The following is a 21,228-nucleotide window of genomic DNA, read 5'->3' as shown; positions in this document are numbered from 1 at the left end:
CTAACATTAAATATCCTAAAGGCTTTAAAATGGTCATCTAATATTAATAAGAGTGAATGAAGTGTACTTTAAAGATCACACTGTCACTCAGGATAGAAAATGTCACTTAGTAGAAGATGAACTCTTCACTATCTCTTCTCTCAGCAGTGTGATCACCCTGGCTGACTTCATTGATCATTTATAGGCAAAAAGGCGGATGGTTGAAAAATATTCAATTCTTTCTAAATACACATAAACATTTGCTAATAATGGCCATTTCTAACCCTTAAGACAAGTGTCAATAAATTATGATTCAAGTTATATACTTTCTCTTCTGACCCAAAAAGAACTACATTAGAAACTGATAACACAGAGTATTTAGAAAATTTGCAAATATTTAGTAGCTAAACAATGCATTTCTAAATACCAGTGTGTCAAAGAAGAAATAAAAGGCCAATAAGAGACTATTTCAAACTGGAGAAAACTAAAGCCATCAATTGACATGACTGTGCCAATAAAGTAGTGTGGAGGAAAATGTGCATTATTAAACACCTGTGTCTGAAAAAAATATCCCACATCAATGACTTCATTGAAAATCTAGAAAAATAAAGAGACAAAGCACACACTAGAGTAAGAAATGTTATCAAAAATAAAACAAATCACTGTGAAACAAATCAACAACAGACAAAATTCTCAACACAAATGGCTGATTCTGGGGCCTGACAGATGGATCAGGAACTAAATGCAGCTCTAGCAAGAGAGTGGACCCAGGTTCAACACCTACACAGTGGTCAACAACTGTCTATTAACTTCAGCTCCTGGGGATCCAACAGCCTCTTCTGGTCTCTGTGGGCACCGGGCTTGAATGTGGTATGTATTTATATGTGCAGTCAAACACCCATACATATTAAAAAAAAAAACAAGATGTCTTAATAAAATGAAAAATCTACTGAAAATATTGATCAGAAAAAGATCAATATCAGGTATGATACTATGATCTAACATTTTTTCTACATTCTTAATAGTATCTAAGAAGATAATTGATTAGAGATATTATGAACTATTTTCTACCAATACATTAAACAACTTAGATGGCATCAGAAAATATGAAAGACAAACCATGACCACTTGTCTGGATGGCCTATCTTCTATAGTCGTGAATTTTCTCAAAAAATAAACCCTAGATCCAGATGGTTTCAAGGCTGAATTTCCAAACATATGAGGAAACACTCATACTCAAGCTTTTCCAGAACATTGAAAAGCAAAACTTATTTCCTTGCTTAGTTAATGAGGCCAGCATTATTTTGATACCAAAACCCAAAAAGAATTTTTGAAAGATTTTAAATTAAAATTTTAAATTTAAAAATTAAAACAGAAAAACATCACTCAGGGACATGGATGCAAAACAAAAAATCGAAACACAGTTTAATAAATTTAATCCAATAATATCTTAAAGATTTTCTTAAACTGTTTTATTGTGTGTTTGAGCTGCATGTATTTATCTGTACCATATGCACACAGTATACCCAAGGATGCTAGAAGAAAGTGTCAGATCCCTTGAGACTGGAGGGATGTGGGTGTTGGGAACTTAACTAGGGTCCTCAGAGATGGCAGCTAAGCTCTCTCTCCAAACCTAGAATGAATTAAGGGATAATACCAATATCACAATGTTGGTCTTGAGTGGCCTTTGAGAGGATGATGTTGTTATCCCAGAGGGGAGTGTCCAGAGGGTATTACCATTGGAACAATAACTGAAGAGGAAAAACCCACACTAAATACAGTAGCACCATCCAGTAAGGTGGGGACCACATGAAATGAAGTGGAAAAAAGAAATTGAGTCATCATGTGCGAACCCTATGTTTCCTGAACTAGTGTGTCTGTTGCTACTCTATGAGATCCAGCCTCTTCAGCCCTTTCATGAAGACCCACCAGGAGCTATCCTGGGAGCTCGAGGGCCTTCAATTCTTGACTGAATAGCCACTGGATTAACTCTGTCTCCAGCATGTAGACAGCAACCATTGAACTATCTAGTCTCCCAACTTTGTAAGCCAGTATTCCAGTTTAACACACAAACACACACACTTACACACGTACGTGTAAGGTCTGTTCTCTAAACAAGTCTAATACCATGATCAAATTGTGTTCATTCCAGAAATGAAAAAGTGAGTTTAAAATAATTCACAGTATTAACAGTCATATGTGTGTGTATAAATGTATAATCATATTCATATATAAATACACACATATACAAATATATAAATATGATAATTAGGTAAAGGAAAAACATGTCACAAAACCTAGCAACCATTCTTGTGGGCTTTTGTTCCTTTTCCTTTCTTTCCTTCCATTTCTCCTTTCCTCATTCTTCTCCAGTTTGAGACAGGATTTTCCTTTGAATTCTGGCTGACCAGTACCTACCACGGCCTCCTCAGTGTTAGGATTATGACATACTGTGAGATCTATCTTTAACATCATTTGTGTTTCCAAAGCTCTCATGAAATAAAGAATGAAATGAACTACCTCAAACATTTAAGGGAGCATACAGCCAACCAACAGCCAATACCACACTTTATAGGAAACACAGTTCTTTCCCCACAGATCAAGAAGAAGCAAGGAAAACTGGTTTTATTTCTGTACAACCTTGAACTAAGGACTCCAGACAATGTTATTTTGCAAGAAAAAAATAAACTCAAGATTGGTAAAATGTATTTACATGACATGACCATTTGTATAGAAAACCCAAAATGAAAATAACAAAATGCTACTCCAATAATTAACATATAATTAACATTAAAAAAAAAACAAAATAAAAACTCACCCAGGAAGTTAGTTTAGTAAGGTACAGATCACAATAACAATATTCAAAAACAATTATTTTTTACAGACTAAAAAAGAATCAGCATTTAAAATAGCACAAAAGGCAAAAATATAAAGAGTACAGGTCAGTGGTGTACCATGTACCTACCATGTTTGAGACCTGGGTTTACAGCTCCAGCACAAGAAGGAAGTGTGGAGGGAAGAAGGGAAAGGCAAGGAGGCCAGAGGGAGAAAGGGAGGGAAGGATGGAAGAAGGGGGGGGGGAATTCAACCAAAACTTGTGTAACATCTGTATACTGAAAATGATCAACTATTACTTAGAATAATTAACCAATACAGACATATACCATATTCATGGATCATAAGACTTGATATTGCTAATGACAAGTCTCCTCAAAGCAGATCTAGAAATTAAAACACTCCCAACTCAGCTCTCTGCCTGCATTTTATAAAAAACTGGTGAACACATATAAAATATGAAGAGCATACCTAGATCAAAATCTTTGAAAACAAAATTTAAAAACTGAACTTCTGAGTTCAAGACTTCTTACCGAAGAGGCATAGACAGAAAGCACTTGCCTGTCATGTGTGGAGGCCCTGAATTCAATTCCCAGGTCTACTTAAAAATAAAATTCAATTAAAAAAAGAAACTATAGCAATGTAGTACCTAGAAGCATGACAGAAGATCTTTGCACTAGAACACAATAAGGAATTTGGAAATGCACCTATGAACAGTGATTTGATGAAGGTACACAGACAATTTGATAGAGACAGGGTAATATTTTTGAGCTGCACTATAACAGTATATCCACAGATGAAAGACAAACATAAAGATATATTCTGCATCATATATGAAATATAACTGCCAAAGGAACACACACTAAACAAAAATCTAAAGCTATTATATTTCTATAAGTAAGGCCCTGTGTCTTTGACCTAGACAAATGTGTCTTAGAAAGGATCAAAATCTAAAATCTCCTTAAAAACAATTCAGAAATTCCAATTGCATCAAAATTAAAACACCTCTGGGATCTTGTCGACTTGGTATGATTCAGAACAGACTAGGAGACATTCCCGTAGGAATATCCAAAGGTGCACTTTCTGATTGGTGTAACAGGTAGGAAGACCCTGGGTGTGGGCAGCATCATTCCATGTGCTAGGGTCATGACTTAAAAAAGAAGGAAGGAAGCTTGAGTACCAGGGTTCATATCATCTCTCTCTGCTTCGTCTCCTCCCTGTGGACACAGCATAGTCAGTCACTTCTTACTCCTGTCACCATGCCTCTCTGCTGTGATAGACTGTACTCCAACAGTGAGCCAAGGTAAACCTTTCTTTCCTTAGGCTTCTTTTGACCTTTTGACAGTTTTGTCACAAAAATGGAGGGTGGTGGATTACTAAACACTATCGAAAGTCATTATTTTGAAAAACAAAAAGACACACCAAAGACTCGTAAGAAAATAAATTTAAAATATAGATTTGATAAAGACTCATGGCCAGAATATATAAAGAACCCTGCACAGTCAACAATAAGAAAACTAGCAACCTAATAATGAAAAAAAAAGATTTGAATAGAAACTTGGCTAAAGAAGAACACAGTCATGCACCATATACTTCAGTAACTACCAACATGACAGTGGTTCCAAAAATTTAGTCACAACACATATTCATTATTTCTGTGAGTACTCTGAAAAACTGATAAGCATCTAGTGTTGCAGTTTTTAAAATGTTCCTCCTTATCAAGGGATGCCTGATTACATACAGTTTTTAAATAAGCCAATGGGGAAATGCTCAACATGCTCAATCACTCGGAAGTTGCAAATTTAAACCAAGATTAAGTTATCTGCATGGCTAAAAGGCCACCTGGTGATGGCAAGGATGCAGTAACATGCAGCTCTCATGCATTGCTCCAAAACTCCAAAGGATAAAAATTATCCTACATTAGTTAGTTCCTTTTACCCACAGGAAACACACTTCTGGACCTACATGGATGCATAAAACCAGAGATGGTACCAATGTGACATCCTGAACATACTTGTAATGTAAGAAGTGTAAGATAGTAAATAATATCAAACCATAATATCATGTCTGAAGTTTTTTTAGAAATTATGACTTGTTTATTTCTAGAAATTTTCATCTAATTTTTTTTTTGCACCGCATGTAACAAAGCTACAGAATTCAAGCTTGTGAATAAAGAAGGACCAGCTGCTCTAGAACACTGTGAAACCTGAGTTCTTAGAAAGTTGGACATCACCTATGATCTAAGTCAACCATTAAGCTACTAACACTTATGAGGAAAACAGGTGAAACTGAATGTCTATGTAAGTTGAGTGCACAAGTGTTCAGAGGAACTTCTATTTATGATGGCCAAGGAGAAAGATGCGCAGGCTCTCCATAGGTGTGAGCCAATGCACAACAAACTGTTTGACAAACACCCAGGAACAAAAGGCATAACATTATTGCTTCCTGCTACAGTATGAAGGATCTCAATTATGCTGAGTTTTAAAAAAAAATCACCCTAAGTGATAAGAGTATATCATGCCACTGACAGAAACACTAGGAAGTGTCATTCACACTAACAAACCTTGTTGTTTTCCTGATGATGTTGGCTTCAAAAGGATGAGAGGGAGATATTTTCAAAGGTCATGACAAAATATTGTAAATATTGTGTCATTGGGGTATGCCTGTGTTAACACTTGCCAAGTTTTACATTTTAAACATGAACAGCTTACTGTGTGCCAACTACATCTCAAAATAACACCAATCAAACAAAAAAAGGCTGCCTCTAAGTACAGCAGCTTAGCTCAGGGGGGCTCCTTGCTTGGGGCAAGTAGTTGTAGCATTAAATTTCTTTCAAAGCCCAGAGTTTGTTTTTAACCATGCTGAGTTGTCATTATTCTGGCAAAGTGCAAGACAATAAAAACAATAGCAATGGGCTGGAGAGATGGCTCAGCAGTCAAGAGCACTGACTGCTCTTCCAGAGGTCTCGGGAGTTCAATTCCCAGCAACCACATGGTGGCTCACAACCATCTGTAATGGGTCCAATGCTTTCTTCTGGTGTGTCACAAGTCAGTGACAGTGTACTCACATATATTAAATGAATAATAAATCTTAAAAAAAATAGCAATTACACACCACAGAAAAAGACACAGGCATGTCTTCTTCAAGGAACTTAGTTGAGAATGAATGCAAGAAATCACCAACTCTTTCTGACACTCATGGGACTGTATCACTATTGAATTACTAAAGATACCATTTGAAATAATTCTAGGAATGAAAATATCCCTGTGTTTGAATGAACCACCACAGATTACAAAATACTGTTTTAACGCAGTAGTAATGGATTGTGTTTATTACCAACACACCAGTTAACCATCCTTATCTGTGCACATCCTTATGTGGGAACTACTCGAGTAATGTGTAGAGTTGGGTTCAGCTTATATAATGAGGCTAATCGGTAAAATAACCAGCTTTGGGGGACCCTAAGGAGTGAACCAAGAGAGCTTACAAAATAAGAGTATAACAATCAGAAGCAAAAAGAAATAACTGCTGGAAGCAGAATAAATGAGAAAAAAGTAGCGTTGGCTTTCCTAACAAGTCTCACATACCATGGAATTGTTCTTTGAAGTACTGGTACAAATGGGTTGGGAAGCAGAGCCTTCGTGGCCTCACTCCTACTGCAGGTTCAATATACTAAAGAAATGTCTGATAACCATAGCACACTCATGTAGTGAGCGTTTTAATTTTAAAATCCTAAGGACTATGCAAACTCCTACCCATGCCCAAATTGTATGATACTGACTGTGGGCTGTGAACTGATTTCTTTGCTTAATACTAAATATCCTCAAAGTTCTGGCCTGTTCTACTTAGTGATTAGGAAAATATCCATGTGTGGGTTTTGCTAAAGACAATAAACTGTAAAAATAAGCTACCGTAGTACCTGCCCAAGCCAACCCTCAAAGGAATCTAGATATTACTAGGATGTATCAGATCCCATTGACCACCTTAAACTCCTCTCTACCTGCTTCCGATCTGTCAGCCTGTGTGAACAGCAGCCGAGGCGTGGAAAAGGAAAGGCCCACTTACACACGCAAGGCCCAGAGTTGCATGTATAAGCTTCCTCTGGGACTGGCTGTGACGCAGGGCAAGGAGAACAGGTGTGCAGGGCTTGCAAGGTCAGTTTGCTCCGCATGCCAAGAGAGCCCAGAACGACTTGAAACAGGTTTGAGTAAGCAAAGCGTTTGAAACAAAAACCAAATCAAAGCAAAACAAACTCCCCGGGAGTCTAAGAATATTCACCGTGGGTTACTCAACCCCTTTGTTGGATTCAATATTAGCAAACAGTTTATCCAAACCTCAAGGATGAGGTAGAATTTCTATCCGTGTGAACATTTTGAAGGAGATGGTGAGGGGGTAGCCTTGATGTGCTTTGAGGCCCTGTCTGGTACTGTTGGTGCTTGGTGGTACCATGTAGAAAGCAGGCCAAGATCCTCAAAGCACCCAAGACGAAATGAAAAGGTACTAGCCTCAATCAATGACCCCGGTCAGACTCGGTGCTGGAGGAAGCATCTGTGTCAAGCCTCCCATATTTATACTTAAGCCCCCCTCATGTTCTTAAGAACAGATTGGGAGTCGTGGTTCTGTACCAAGTACTCAGCCCAGGCCAGGGGGTTTGGGGGCATAGGTTTTATTCTAGCAACAAAGTACAGTCACCTGGGAGCGATTTGTCTGTCGCCCCAAGAACTTTCCTAGATAGGTCTTTCTACTACGGCTGAAAAAAATCTGCCATGGACCAAGACTAGCAGGAACAAAACATGCTTGTAACTAACACCATTGTTTCTAGTATGATCCACCCCAATCTAGGTGGATCTCTGAAAAGTTCCTTACTGACCAAGGCAGCCTATGGCCCTCTGTCCCAACCTACTCTAGGATTCTCAGGAGCATTCATACCCAATCCTCTCTGTCTCCAAAAGTGCACCCCTGCTGAGAAAATAACCACTACTAACACAGGGATGTGAAAAGGAATTTCAAAATCTAAGCAAAAGCAGAGGAAGGAAATCCCCCAATTTGGACAAGTCTCCATATGCAAAGCAGAGGAAAGGAGGCTATCTGGTGATAATTCCCACCAAGAGTATTTGGCCATTTTCCCAAAATTACCAAAGTAATCCTGTAAAAATCGCATTTATGTAGGCTAAATTATGAACAAGCTGCCCAAGTTGTAGGTGCTAATTAAAAGCTACCTGCTTCTTAAAAGCCATGCAAAGGTGCTTCACACATTAACAGGACCCTCCCTTGTGGCTTTGATGCTCTCAGGACCCTTCCTGTAGGATTCAGAATAGGGGTGGCCAGAACCAATCCTCAGGCAACCTCGCTGGCCACGCCCCCACCCACCTGCCCAACCTGCGCAGGCTTCCGGGGGAAGCCCACCTGTTGCTCATCTTCTCACAGCCTTCCTTGGACACAAAGGGGCGCTGGGCGACAGTGTCAGTTGTTCACGGGGCATTGGAAAATTTGAAACCAGGACGAGTGTGTCAATACCCGAGCCTTTCCCAGGAAAGCAAGAAAGCTAGACTCAGCGAAGGGTTGAGTTCAGAAGGGGTGCGGATTGCAGGCAACGCGAAATGACAGCTCCCGGGCTCAGCCTCTGCGTTCTCCCCTGACTCTGCTCAAATGAAACCGAGACCTGGGCGCAGGGGAGAAGTCCGGACAGGGTCCTGGTAAGTTCTGCCCAGAGCTTGACTCCGCTGACCTGGAGCTAGACGCCAGCCCCCACTTCAGATTCAACTCTCCGCCACCTGTCCCAAGCTCCTGAGAAGGCTCAACCTCCAGACAGAGCTTCACGAAAAAGTGTGCTTCCCCTAAATGTCCAGAGGGTAGGGAGTCGGGTAGGGAGTCCAGGAGGATAGGAGATGCGCCGGCTGTCCTACCTGTCCTGCGACACAGAGGAGGCACCAGATGCCACGGGTGAGGCGAGCCAGGAACCCCGGGCGGCTACGCGTCACCAGCCGCGCCATGGTCCTGGCAGAGACGCGGAGCGGTGACTGCGGACCCCTGGCTGGCAGGCGCAGCACAGGGCCGGGTGGGCGCGTCACTGCAGCGGCCGTGCAGCCAGGCTGCAATGAATGGGAGCGCGTGCGGCCGGCTGGGGGCGTTCCGCGTGAGTGGGGCAGTCCCCGCCCGGTTGTTGGGCGACCCCGCCCCAGCACCCTCCTGCTCCTCCCTCTAGGGTCAGTCAAGCGCCGTCCAGGCAGCACGGTGTGTCCTGGGGGGGGGGGGGGGGCGGAGGTCTGCTCTCTGCCTCCTATTTTCTTCATTTTTAAAGGAAGGTCACGGCTGTCCTCTTTGCTCCAGTTTGGAACGCCACCCTGGCCATCCTGAGAGAGAAAGGTCCTTCGGGCGCTGGCGTTTCGCAAGAACCTATGCCCAGGGCCCGCCCCTAGCAAGTGCATTCTTTTGGCTGGTGCTCTGGGGACCCCAGCTGCCTTTCAGGCTGCGCCAGAGTCTCCCGGGACAGGGAACCATTAAGAAACGTGTGATCTCATAGACTGGGACAATGCAATGTCTGCAGGTAGACATTTGTCCTCAGATCGCTCACAGCGATTCTATTCTGAAACTGGTTTGCTTTGCGGTGTGAGTCTGGTAAAGGAGAAGGAAGTAGCCTGGGACTCACAACAGCTGGGTTCGGAGGAGCTGGAGCTGGAGCTAGTGCCACGCACAGCAGGGAACCCAAGAGGTGAGATCAATTAGGTTAACTTGGTTGGTAGTTTTTCATCTCCCTTTCTCCGGTCCATGTTTTTATTCTACTTCAAGCTTATTCTGAAACAAAATAGGCTCTGCGCTCTGTTGCGGTCTTTTGCCACTCTGCCCAGCTCTTTTCTCCCTGAAAGCCTGGAGCCCTGGAGTCGCTTGCCCAAAGCATCTTTATAAGAAAGCAAGTCCCCACCCTCCCAACAGTCTTCCAGGCCACTCCACCCCTCTCCAACCTTGGCAGCAAAGCTGGAAGAGGCGGGGAACTGGCCCCACTTCAGTAAACTCGATGATAAGGGGAGTCAGCCCGCCCTCCTGAAATCACTTCTATAAAGTTCCCATGTGCACGCTCGCTGGGATGAACCCAGCAACAAATTACGAAGATGCTGCCATACTCCCAAGCAACCATTCACTCAGTCTTCAGATTCCTGGATATCTTCCTATTCGCTGGGCACTATGCTTAAAAGTCATAGCCCATCAGGAACTGCGATCAACAGGGAATGAGAGGCGAAGCTATGGGCAAATTGCTTTAAGGAAATAAATGCTAGATGTCTCAGCCTCAATCTTTGTGTGTGTCCACTTGTGGCTTTGCTATTTGTTTGTTTTGTTGTGTGGGGGGTGGGGGGAATTAAAGGGGACATTTTCTCAGAATTTATCTATTTTCTCATAATGTGCATCTTTTGAGTTGCCAAAGTATGAAAAAGAAAGTACTTTTGTGATTTTTTTACTTTCTGGGATGCTAAAGCTCAGAGGTCAAATTTGTCACAAATTGATGAGGAGCTTTACATCGCTTTTAAAACTTACAAAGGGGAAAGACCAATACCCCCCTCCCTTACCCCCACCCTTCACAGCCCCACACTCCCTCCCCTACCCCCCAGCACAGAGCCTGCCATGGCAAAGATTTCCTATGGAAGATGGACAGTGTGGTACTAGGGTGGGTGAATCTTAAGCTTAGCAGCAAACTGAAGGGCTGAGGGAGGGGAGGAGGTGCTCACATTTTGTGGGGTACCTAAAGCACACAAGGCTGAAATCAAAAGAGATGAGGCAGCAGTGTTGGGCAGCAACGCTGAATGCAATCCATAAACAGCCTGCAGGGTGGGCAGAGACCATCCCACCCTGACACTGGTGCTGACTCTTGATGGTTGGGAAGGTGCCGGGGACAGAACCACGTCCAGGAGGTGACACAGCCAGAGAACTTTGGCACTCAGAGGGAGTTTCTACCTTAGGTGAAGACTCCAAACCCCCAAATTTTCCAATCTAATCCAATAGACACCACACTGAGCAAAGAAACGAGAAGCCAGGAACATAAAGTGACGTCTCACTTCACCTCTGTGTCATTAGGAAAGCCTAACTTTCTGTCTCTCAAACAATGAGACAGTAGAAGTACACAGAAATCTAAAGTTAATTAATGTGGGAATCAGGTGTAGGATTTAAAAAAAAAAAATAGAAGGTTGTCTTAGTCAGGGTTTCTATTCCTGCACAAACATCATGACCAAGAAGCAAGTTGGGGAGGAAAGGGTTTATTTGGCTTACATTTCCAAACTGCTGTTGATCACCAAAGGATGCAGGACTGGAACTCAAGCAGGTCAGAAAGCAGGAGCTGATGCAGAAGCCACGGAGGGATGTTCTTTACTGGCTTGCCTCCCCTGGCTTGCTCAGTCCACTCTCTTATAGAACCCAAGACTACCAGCCCAGAGATGGCACCACCCACAAGGGAACCTCCCCCCTTGATCACTAATTGAGAAAATGCCTTACAGCTGGATCTCATGGAGGCATTTTCCCAACTGAAGCTCCTTTCTCTGTGATAACTCCAGATGTGTCAAGTTGACACAAAGCTATCCAGTACAAAGGTCCAAAAGGAAAGAGGCCACCTAGGAAGATGCTTATAGTGACTGTTCATGAGCACTCCATACCTTCCCGTGTGGATATTAGTCTGATTGCTGGAGAATACAACGGCGCTGCACCTCTTGAAAGGTGCAGCGGAGGAAAGTATTGTCTCTCCTCATGTATTGTGAGGAGATGGCCCTTCCTCAGACTACCTCCCAGGCTACACATCCAGGCCCTCTCTCAGGCACCAGATTCAAATTCTGTGGAGATTTTGTTTATTTGCGGTCCTATAGGTTTTCAAACTCCGCTGAAGTACTACCACTCATTTGGTAGTTTGAAGAAGGACTAAGAAAAATATTTTTTTTCTCCATCAAGAATCAAGTAGCCTAGGTGATATACAGGGTGGATGCTATGAAGCAAAAGCCTTAACAGGCTTAAAAGGCTTAACCAAGCCCAAGGAAGTCCTGCGATCTAGGAGACCCCAGGCACTAGCAATGGTTCATCATCTCACCCCATCGACAGCCTTGCTATAAACTCTGAGACCTCCTGCCTGAGATTTGCCGTAGCAGAGTAGCACCAACCCTACCCTTGGAGGAGCCATGCCATCACTGGTCTGACTCAAGCTCTCCCTGTTCCTCCCAGTGATATTTCTACTCTATGGTTCACTGGGTTTTGGTCTTTCCTCCACCTTTGTGGGGCCAGAGAGCCATGGGACCAGGCAGAACATGCTTGGAGCAAGAGTAAGTTCGAGTCCAAAGTCCAGAAATCTCCTCCTGAGATGGACAGGAATTGGATTGCTCCTCCAGTGCTCCAGACCCGCATGCCCTGTGCACATAGCCCTGTGCCACCTTTGCCTCACCTATAGCCAGGTTAAATGTCCATTCTCCTTATAAGGTCATGTCCAACAGCACCTGTAATTCCTCCTCATGCAAATAAGGCATCCCCAGGCCCCTTGCTCCGCCAATGAAGTACACTCACCCTGGTAGCCTCTACTCACCCCCCCACACACACACAGGGCTTAAATAGCCTTTGCTCCCCCGTTGAAAGGAAGAAGTTCTCCGAAGCTGTTCCCAGGTGTGCTCTCTTTGCCTGTTCACTCACTGCTGACCAAGATCCAGCCTGCACCCACTCGCCTGGCTAAGCTTCCCTCCCTCCAATCCAACCTGTGCACAACGGGCCTGACATCAAAGGTGGTCAGACACAAGACGATTGACGATCACTTTTCTTCCTGTTCCTTTTCATCTGTCATCTTCACCCAGTCCCCACCATCTCAATGACACTCTTCCAATATACTGTTACTCTCACTTTTTGATCTTTCTTTATACCTCAATACAAAATGCCCTGTTATCTGCTTTGGCCTGCCTTATAGAAGCAAGCACTGTGGGAGAAAGGCACAGAAGAGAACACATCTGGGTACCACATTACATCACCTGCACCAGCCTCAGCTGGACCCTCTCTACTCCCCCTTAACCTGCATTCCACAAACCTTTCGTTCACTCACATCATCTGATGACTGTGTTAGTCTTTCCCACACCTAGAAATCCCAGACTCATCCTCATTTTATATATATATATATATATATATATATATATATATATATATATATCCCTCAAAGGGCAGTTATGCTTATACTTTCTGTTGCCTTCCTTCCTTCCTTCCTTCCTTCCTTCCTTCCTCCCTTCCTTCCTTCTTTCCATTCTTCATTCCTTCCTACTTTCTTCCTATCAATCTACTCCAGTCAGAACTGGGCCCCAATATCTCTGTACAAATAGAAACTGCTCTACTCACCAATGATTTGCATGGTTATACCCTCAGCTTTGTCCTCACAGAATCATGGGACATGGCTGATTTTGGCTTCCACCATGGAATCTTCACCGCACTCTGTCATTTATATGTTATTTCTGGAACTTGACAGTCAAGCAGGTCCCTTCTCCTCCATATTCCCTGAGCTAATTAGCTCCTTATTGAGTGCTTTCAGTATCTGAGTTGACCGTTCTCACTTATATAATACTTTCATTATTTACCTATATGCACTGATATATCCATATTCCTTTCCTCTCGGAATCGTTTGAATTGGTGGCCATGCTTTCATTAATGAGATTCATTAATAGATTCATTAACAGATTCTCTCCTCTAATTCACTGAGGTATAGAAAATAGTAAAAAGACTTCACAATCTTATTCCCAATGCCTAGTTAGCCCAATTCCTATTATGTTTGGCAAGTTGGCTTTATTTAATTATAGGTAGATTAATTAATAATTCGCATCATTTAGAATGCTGGTGTGAAAACCAGTAACAGGGACAGTAAGTCCTTGAAGATAAGCATTTTATTCAATTGCCTTTTAATCCAATTACCTATAAGATCACCACAGGAACATACTAAGTACTCAGAAGCAAATCAGTAAATTAGAGGACAGAATTCACTAATCACGCAAATTTATAGGAAAATTTCCAATAAAAAATCCTTAGACCTGTTTATAATTCCTGACTAGATAATAAAAATGTCAATAAATAATAGCATCTGATTAAAAAAACCAATCACGTTCATCATCATCGTGATGTCTCCAATAAGTATATATATATATAAAGTTTGCAAGACCAAGGGGCCTCTCTTCCCAGTGATGCAAACTTTATATGACCCAGCACAAGGGAAGGCCTGGGCCAAGTAGTGGGAGTGGGTGGGTAGGGGAGCAGGGGTGGGGGTGGGGTATAGGGAACTTTCGGGATAGCATTTGAAATGTAAATAAAGAAAATAATAATAATAAAAAAGGAATAAAAAAATTTTACCTGAACATTTTCAACAAAAAAGAATATATATATATATATATATATATATATGCATATACACACATATATAAATTATATATCTAGAAAGCCTACCACACTAAGTGATCATTTCCCCCTAAATATGTAGAAGTTGAGAAGAGTGAAACCCACATTCTGTTACTCAGAGCTAAGACGTATCTAAATTGTTTCTCATGACTACATAGGAGACAACATACATGTTAAACAAGAAAGGAATTTTCTGGCTCAAATCCCATTTTATTCCCCACTTGGTTTTTAAATAGCTGGAAATGCCCTCCTTGTCAGCCTTTATTTGCCTCAGTAGACAAGCAAAACACAGAGCAAAGCTGTTCAGTGAAGCAAATGGTTTCTTTTTGACGAGTTGGATGTCATATGCGTTGTTCCAAGAAAATATACATACCTGCAGCACACAGTTCAAAGTGTCTTCCTCTGAGCAAGGCCGTTTCAGCAATAAAGCAGGCTACAGAGACATGTGGCTTCAACTATCACAAACTGTTAAATTATGTGCACAATAAAAATGATAGGAAACATAAAGTAGAATCTGTATAGCTCACAGAAATGACTCAAAGCCATATTTCAAGAAAGTAAATACTAGAAACCAACAGTTTTATATACTTTCCACCCAACATAATCGATGCTCTAATTTTGTTTTTTCTAAGGATTTTTCTTTAGGCTTGGATACTGTATTTCTGGGCTTTTACACAGTAAACATAAATATTAATGGATGCTACACAAGCATGCTTATTTGAATTAACATGCAGATCAAAATATGTAAAATTACTCTGCTTCCTTCAAAGGGAAACACAAGGTCTCCTGGGGCTGTAACTTATCAAGGGGCTTATCTTTCTGCTCTGACATGCTTGTTGTGAGCAGTGTTTGAGCTCACAGCCTTTTTCTGGCATGCATCTCACTACATTGATGCTCTCCTGTTAGTAATGTACATACTTAATCTCTCGGTGCTGGCTTGCAGGAGGCTCAAGTCTAAAATGTGACAGCATTTGTTTTTCTTACCACATAAAAATGACATCACAAACTGTTAAGAAGTTAAACCATATATTATGGCTTCATTTAAGAGTCACTGTTTACGTCACATGACTGCCCAGCAGGGACTGAATCTAACACACTTAACATTCCTGAGCCTAATAACATACATAAGCTCCTCTGGGTGCGGCCCGTTGGGTGTGGTTTCATCCACACAGAAAATCTTATATAATAACCTCTCCAAAACTTTTCATTCTTTCTCCATGTGTTGAAGGATTTGTGCAAAGAATACAGTAAAGGACAACAGAGACTAAGAGACTATGAAAAAAATAAAAATGTTACATTTGGAACTGACACACTGATTCTTCTCGTCTTCTCCTGGGGCCGCAAAAACCTTTACCTGAAATTAGCAACAGGCTTTTCAGAATTCAGTCAATCTGTCAACAATGGTCAGCCGCCATTTTCTCTTAGCCATTCCGAGAATATGGGAAAGAAGGCAAAAATGCAATCCCAGTTCTTTTGAAATACATGAGTACGTTTCAGAAAGGGCAAGAAACCTGTGTCTTATCAACTATTCTGTCACACACGAGCCTTTTGAGAGCAGAGTTCTTCCACAGTTCTTTTGCATCCTCATATCCGGAACACAGTGGGCACTCAATAAGCATGTGGTGAACCACACTGAGTACTTGTTACGCAAACCTCGCTGATGAGCTCTGTGAAAAAGACATACTGGTTCTATGTATACGCCAGAATTCCCAAGGCCAGTATTTCCAGGGTCAGAATGTGAATTCTCTAAAGTACTTAAGTACTCGCACTAACGTGAAACCCAAAATATTACCAGTGGCTTAGTGGATACATTTCAATCAGCTAATTTAAAGTTTATTGTGCGGGTTTGTTCTCATAAAGCACAGTGTCATTTGGAACGCAAACGTCATTTAGTTTTGGTACACTCTCCTCCATGACATCACAGGCCCAAGAGCAGCTTCTGCCCCAGGCTCCCAGGCACGTCTAGGAGCTGGTGCATACGTGAAGAGCTTCTTCTTCCTCCTCGGCGCTGCCTACGAGGTGGCTGCCATCTGTTTTGCGGCATCATGGCTGCCCTCCGCCCTCTGGTGAAGCCCAAGACCATCAAAAAGAGGACCAAGAAGTTCATCAGACACCAGTCAGACCGATATGTGAAAATTAAGCGAAACTGACGGAAACCCAGAGGCATCGACAACAGGGTGCGGAGAAGGTTCAAGGGCCAGATCTTGATGCCCAACATCGGTTATGGGAGCAACGAGAAAACCAAGCACATGCTGCCCAGCGGCTTCCGCAAGTTCCTGGTCCACAATGTCAAGGAGCTGGAGGTGCTGCTGATGTGCAACAAATCTTACTGTGCTGAGATTGTTCACACAACGTGTCCTCTAAGAACCGAAAAGCCATTGTAGAAAGAGCAGCACAGCTGGCCATCAGAGTCACTAATCCCAACGCAGCGAAGAAGAAAATGAATAGATGGCTTGTATGTGTGATTTGTGTTTAAATAAAGTCACAAAAACTGAAAAAAAAAAAAAAAAAAAAAAGAACAGACCCCTCAAGTTCTTAGTCCCAAGATTCCTAAATAACTCCTGGGTACTGGATCTCCATGCATGGCAATGCTAATTACTTCCATTTGCATACAAAATTACACTCCATTTTTCAGTTGTCACCCATGCCTGGAAATTATAATTATAATCAACTTTTGTTTTGTTTTGTTTTATTTTGTTTTGTTTTTAAATCAGTGTCCAAACTAAAGCAGATCAGGCATCTTTTGAACAGATATTGGCCTCAGTTTACCTAAGGACCATGCCATATACTACTCTTGATTGGTTTTGAAAGAAATATAGGTTTGTATATGTGGACACAATTTCCTGGAAAAGCCAAATTTGACACTCCAACTTGGATTGCACTGGAAAAATCACACAACGAGAATAAACACATGGGTACAGAGGGGTATGTTTATTTGATTTCCTTCTCGTGAACAGCTTAATAAAACAACTTCTGACACATCAGAACATTGTGGTGTGAAATATAATTTGAAAGCAGTTCTTACTTTTGGCTCCCAACTAATGACAGTGTATCACACATGCTACCCTTATTTGAAGATGTAGCTACTAATGATCTCAGATGGTGCAGAAGAATAGGAACGGAGACTATCAAACACAACTTAGGGTTACTTCTCAAATGCATTCACCAGAGCTCAGGAATAAATAAGCAAGGAAATTAGAACATGGTCGTGAAAATCAAAGGAAACCAAATTGAAAACAAGAACAAAAAAAATTGGCAACACTAAAAATGACCATGCTTCAGAAGAAATTGTCCATCTCTGATTATAAGATTAAATAAGCTAAAATGCGAAAATTGCTTTATAAATTTTAAAGCACCATTAAAGAGTTATTCACCATTTAATGTTATCCTACTCTGTTCCAGAAGAATCCAAGGCAGCTCACAAAGACACACTTAAGGAGAGAGTGAGAGAAATGACACAGCTGTTAAGCACACAAGCCTGCAAAGACCTCGCATGGGGAGGCACACAGCCCGGCATAACTGGGGGTCTGGAGGAATCTGACATTCTTTTCTAGCCTTCACCACCATTGCATTCTCATGCATATCCACAAACATGTAAAAAATATACATATTTGTATTAAATGTTTGGCTAAACTACTCTTAATACTTTCAATGTGTCAAAAGATGCATACCATTTGAATATCCAATACTAAATAGTCAGCTAGAAAAAATATACAGACTAGTGACAATATATATACTAAGCAGGGTGTATTTATGTGCTTAGAACATACATGTGTTATATACACACATACATATGCATGTCATAATTAAAGAAAAAGGGGCCATGAAAAAAAATTAAGTGAGAATATTAACATTCTTTGGTCCACTGTATAATTATGGTGACATTTCAGGTTCTTTGCTTTTTGTTATTGTTTTAATGTTTTTACTTTGGATGGAAGTTGATTTTTTAGTTAAAGGAAGCCATGAAGATCTTCCCATTTTGAAAATCAAATGGTGGATGAGAAAGAAAAGCAATGATTTGCCTTGAGTTTGAGTCAGGCATGAACTGACTTAAAATACACATTGCATATATGTAGAATCCAACAAACTGGTGCTCACAGAGCCAGACTAGAGGCCTATAGAACATTCTGAGCCTTGAGGGAGTGCAGAAACTTCCTATCCCCCTCTCTCTGGTGCTTTGTATGCATTCTGTCAGATGTGGGCTAGTTATTAGTATATCATAGTCATTAGTGAAAATGAAACTAAAATACAAGCTAGAGTTGTTTGTTATTCATAATGTCTACCGTTGAGAACAACAATTTCAACAATTGTTTTCCTTTCTGAATTGTACTTCTAAACATTTCAAAGGAAAGGCAAGACCTGAAATGGAACTCAGGTGAAAACTGAGAACTGATGCAGAAAGAGTTGTGCAAGTATAGAGAAAAGCATCTCCCTTTTTTAAAAGGCACACGATAGAAGGAAGAGAGCAGAATCTGCTGAAATGAACCTGGGATTTCCACCAGTCTCAGCCACAGAGACAAGGGCTGGGCGACTACAGCTGGCTGAGTTAGCAAGGGATTGGGGAAGGGGACGAAGTCATGGCCAAAACCAGAAACAGCCCCATACCCCAGTAGCTGTTTGAGGTAAGTAAACTTTGACTACGAACATGTGTATGGAAGTATGTGAATAGTCCTTTCAGACAGTTGAGGGGATGGCAGAGACCTAAGCATCTCTGTAAAGAGCAATTTGTCGTAAAACGATGAAATGGTCATCAAGTAGTGAGAAAAAAAACCCTCCTAGAAACACCATTTGATTTCTTCTTCCTCAGGACCTTTGGGAGGCATCTTCCCAGGTACATGTTTGTAAATGCTTTTATGCTGAGGAGAAAGAATAAAATGCTGTCTGGATCTAAGCTTGAACAGTTGTGTACCTGTAGAAAATAAATGTAAACTGGTGGGAAGAGTATAGACCAATATACCAGACTTATCTGTTTAACTATACGACCCAGAGACTTGGTTCTGGGTGTAAAAGCTAGTTTAGTGACTTCACCTTCTTTCTAAGGTGTTAAACTGCCCCCCCCACACACACACACAAAAAAAAAACAAAACAAAAAACCCAAAAGAACAAAACAAAAAATCGCGAGCAAACATTTGGAGCAGGCAGAGGCTTCCGATGCTGCTGCTTAGAGCACGGACATATTTATCAACCTAAATGTCATAACTCTGGGCTGGCCTTGCAAACAGTTGTTCTCAGTCACTGACAAAGCCACACTGAGGATCTCCACAGAAACTGAGTCTCCTATCAGAAACTATAGAGCTCTGTCCTAACCATCATCTTAAACAAATTTTAGACATAAAAATAAGGCACGAGGCTTATAGTCATACTTTTTAAAAGAGTAAAACCTGTGAATTATTTCAGGAATTTGCTCTTTTATGCAACATTTACACTTTCCTAAATATTTTCACATACTTTCTAACAGATGTCACTTCCTTTTAACCTTGATCCATGAGACTAGAGGAAAATCAATATCCAAGCTGAGCCAATCTCCAAAGGTAGGCTTATTAATTATAACTCACACATATTAATAACCAATATTGCATACAGTCAAAGTTCCACTCCCCATTCGCTTTGAAAATTTGACAACTACATTTTTGCATTTCTCTAAAGAATTTCATGTATCATCTTGCCCCCTGTCTCATTCTAGGTAGCAGCTATTGTTTTTGTTCCTCTGTAACACAGAAACTGATGTCCATACTTCTGTGTATCCTTTCCCCACTGAAGACATCCTGAATTAAGTCACACTCGTTTTTGCCTTATGATCTTGTGTGGAACTTTCACACATGATGAAGGGTTCTAATGTGATATCAACTATGAACATATGGTCCTCTTGACTAACAATGACATTCACTTCTCTTGGGCTCTGGCCTCCTGTGTGTAGTTATTGACACTTGGAGAAATACTGGGACAGTGAATAGCTGAGGTAAGAGTTCTGAATTAATAAAGTTACTAAGTATCTCACAAATCAGAATATTTGAAATTCCACAACAGTTTGCAGATATATTTCAAGATTAAGTAGCTAGTCTTTGTGCTTATCACAGTGAAGGCCTTAGTACATTGGCTTTATAATTGCTTGGCTGCTTGTTAAAGATCTTACCTAATGCCTAAAAAAAAAAAAATCACAATCTTTATTGTTTTTAATATTTAAGCAATTCTTCCCATGTTTTAATGTTATCAAACAGAAGAAATAAACAATTTGGTTTACAATGTATTGTGTGAACAATATTAGCAACAGATTCTTCCACGTGGTTCCAAATACTACAATCTCACATACATTTCCATATTGGAAAATTTCTGTATCAGTGCTCGCTGTGTTTGATTCCAACAGCTGATGGCAGTAGGAGTGGTAAGATCCTCCCTACTATCATTCACACACACACACACACACACACACACACACACACACACACACACACATACGCACACTAGCCTGTCAGAAAAGCTACTGAAGTAGACTTTCCAGGAAGAGGATATGTAATCTGAAGTCATTTCTCACCAATATTGCGGTGGCTTACTTGAGCAAGTCTCTCACTTTGGGGGATTCTAGCCCAGGTTTTGGAAGACTGGGAGCCATCCGACCTGACGAGCAAGATGGAGAGTTAGCCAAGGCAAAGGAAAAGGCAGAAGAATCATGAAGGATTCCACTAGTGGATCTGGGCTCAATGCCGGGCTTAGAAGGTGAATGTTTTATTACTTGGCAAGATTCCCACCACATGTCACTCCTGGTGTCTTGGACATTCTAACCCTTTCATTCATCAATTCTGTAAGGTCTTACATTCCTTCTCGGCCAAGGACTGAAGGAAGATTTCACAGGCAAAGGGGAAGTCCCACCCTGTGTGAAGGAATGAGTAGGAAATTGGTGGGCGCACAGAGACCCTCCATGAATTTGCTGTCGGGGATGTTAATACACCTCGTGACAGTAAAATACCAGATGATACTTTCCCTGCTTCTGTTATGTATATCTAACAGAGATGATAAATATCAACAGTCTCC

General features: G+C 41.3%; 1 pseudogene; it reads left to right on the top strand.

Moving 5' to 3' along the window:
* Nucleotides 1-16,206: 16,206 nt before the first annotated feature.
* LOC110323298 lies at nt 16,207-20,870 on the top strand (annotated as a pseudogene).
* The last annotated feature ends 358 nt before the right edge of the window (nt 20,871-21,228 follow it).

Source organism: Mus pahari, chromosome 6, assembly GCF_900095145.1.
Source record: "Mus pahari chromosome 6, PAHARI_EIJ_v1.1, whole genome shotgun sequence".
In the NCBI taxonomy this organism is placed as follows: Eukaryota; Metazoa; Chordata; class Mammalia; order Rodentia; family Muridae; genus Mus; species Mus pahari.
The sequence above is the reverse complement of the archived record's forward strand: the minus strand, read 5'-3'. Positions and strand labels throughout refer to the sequence as shown.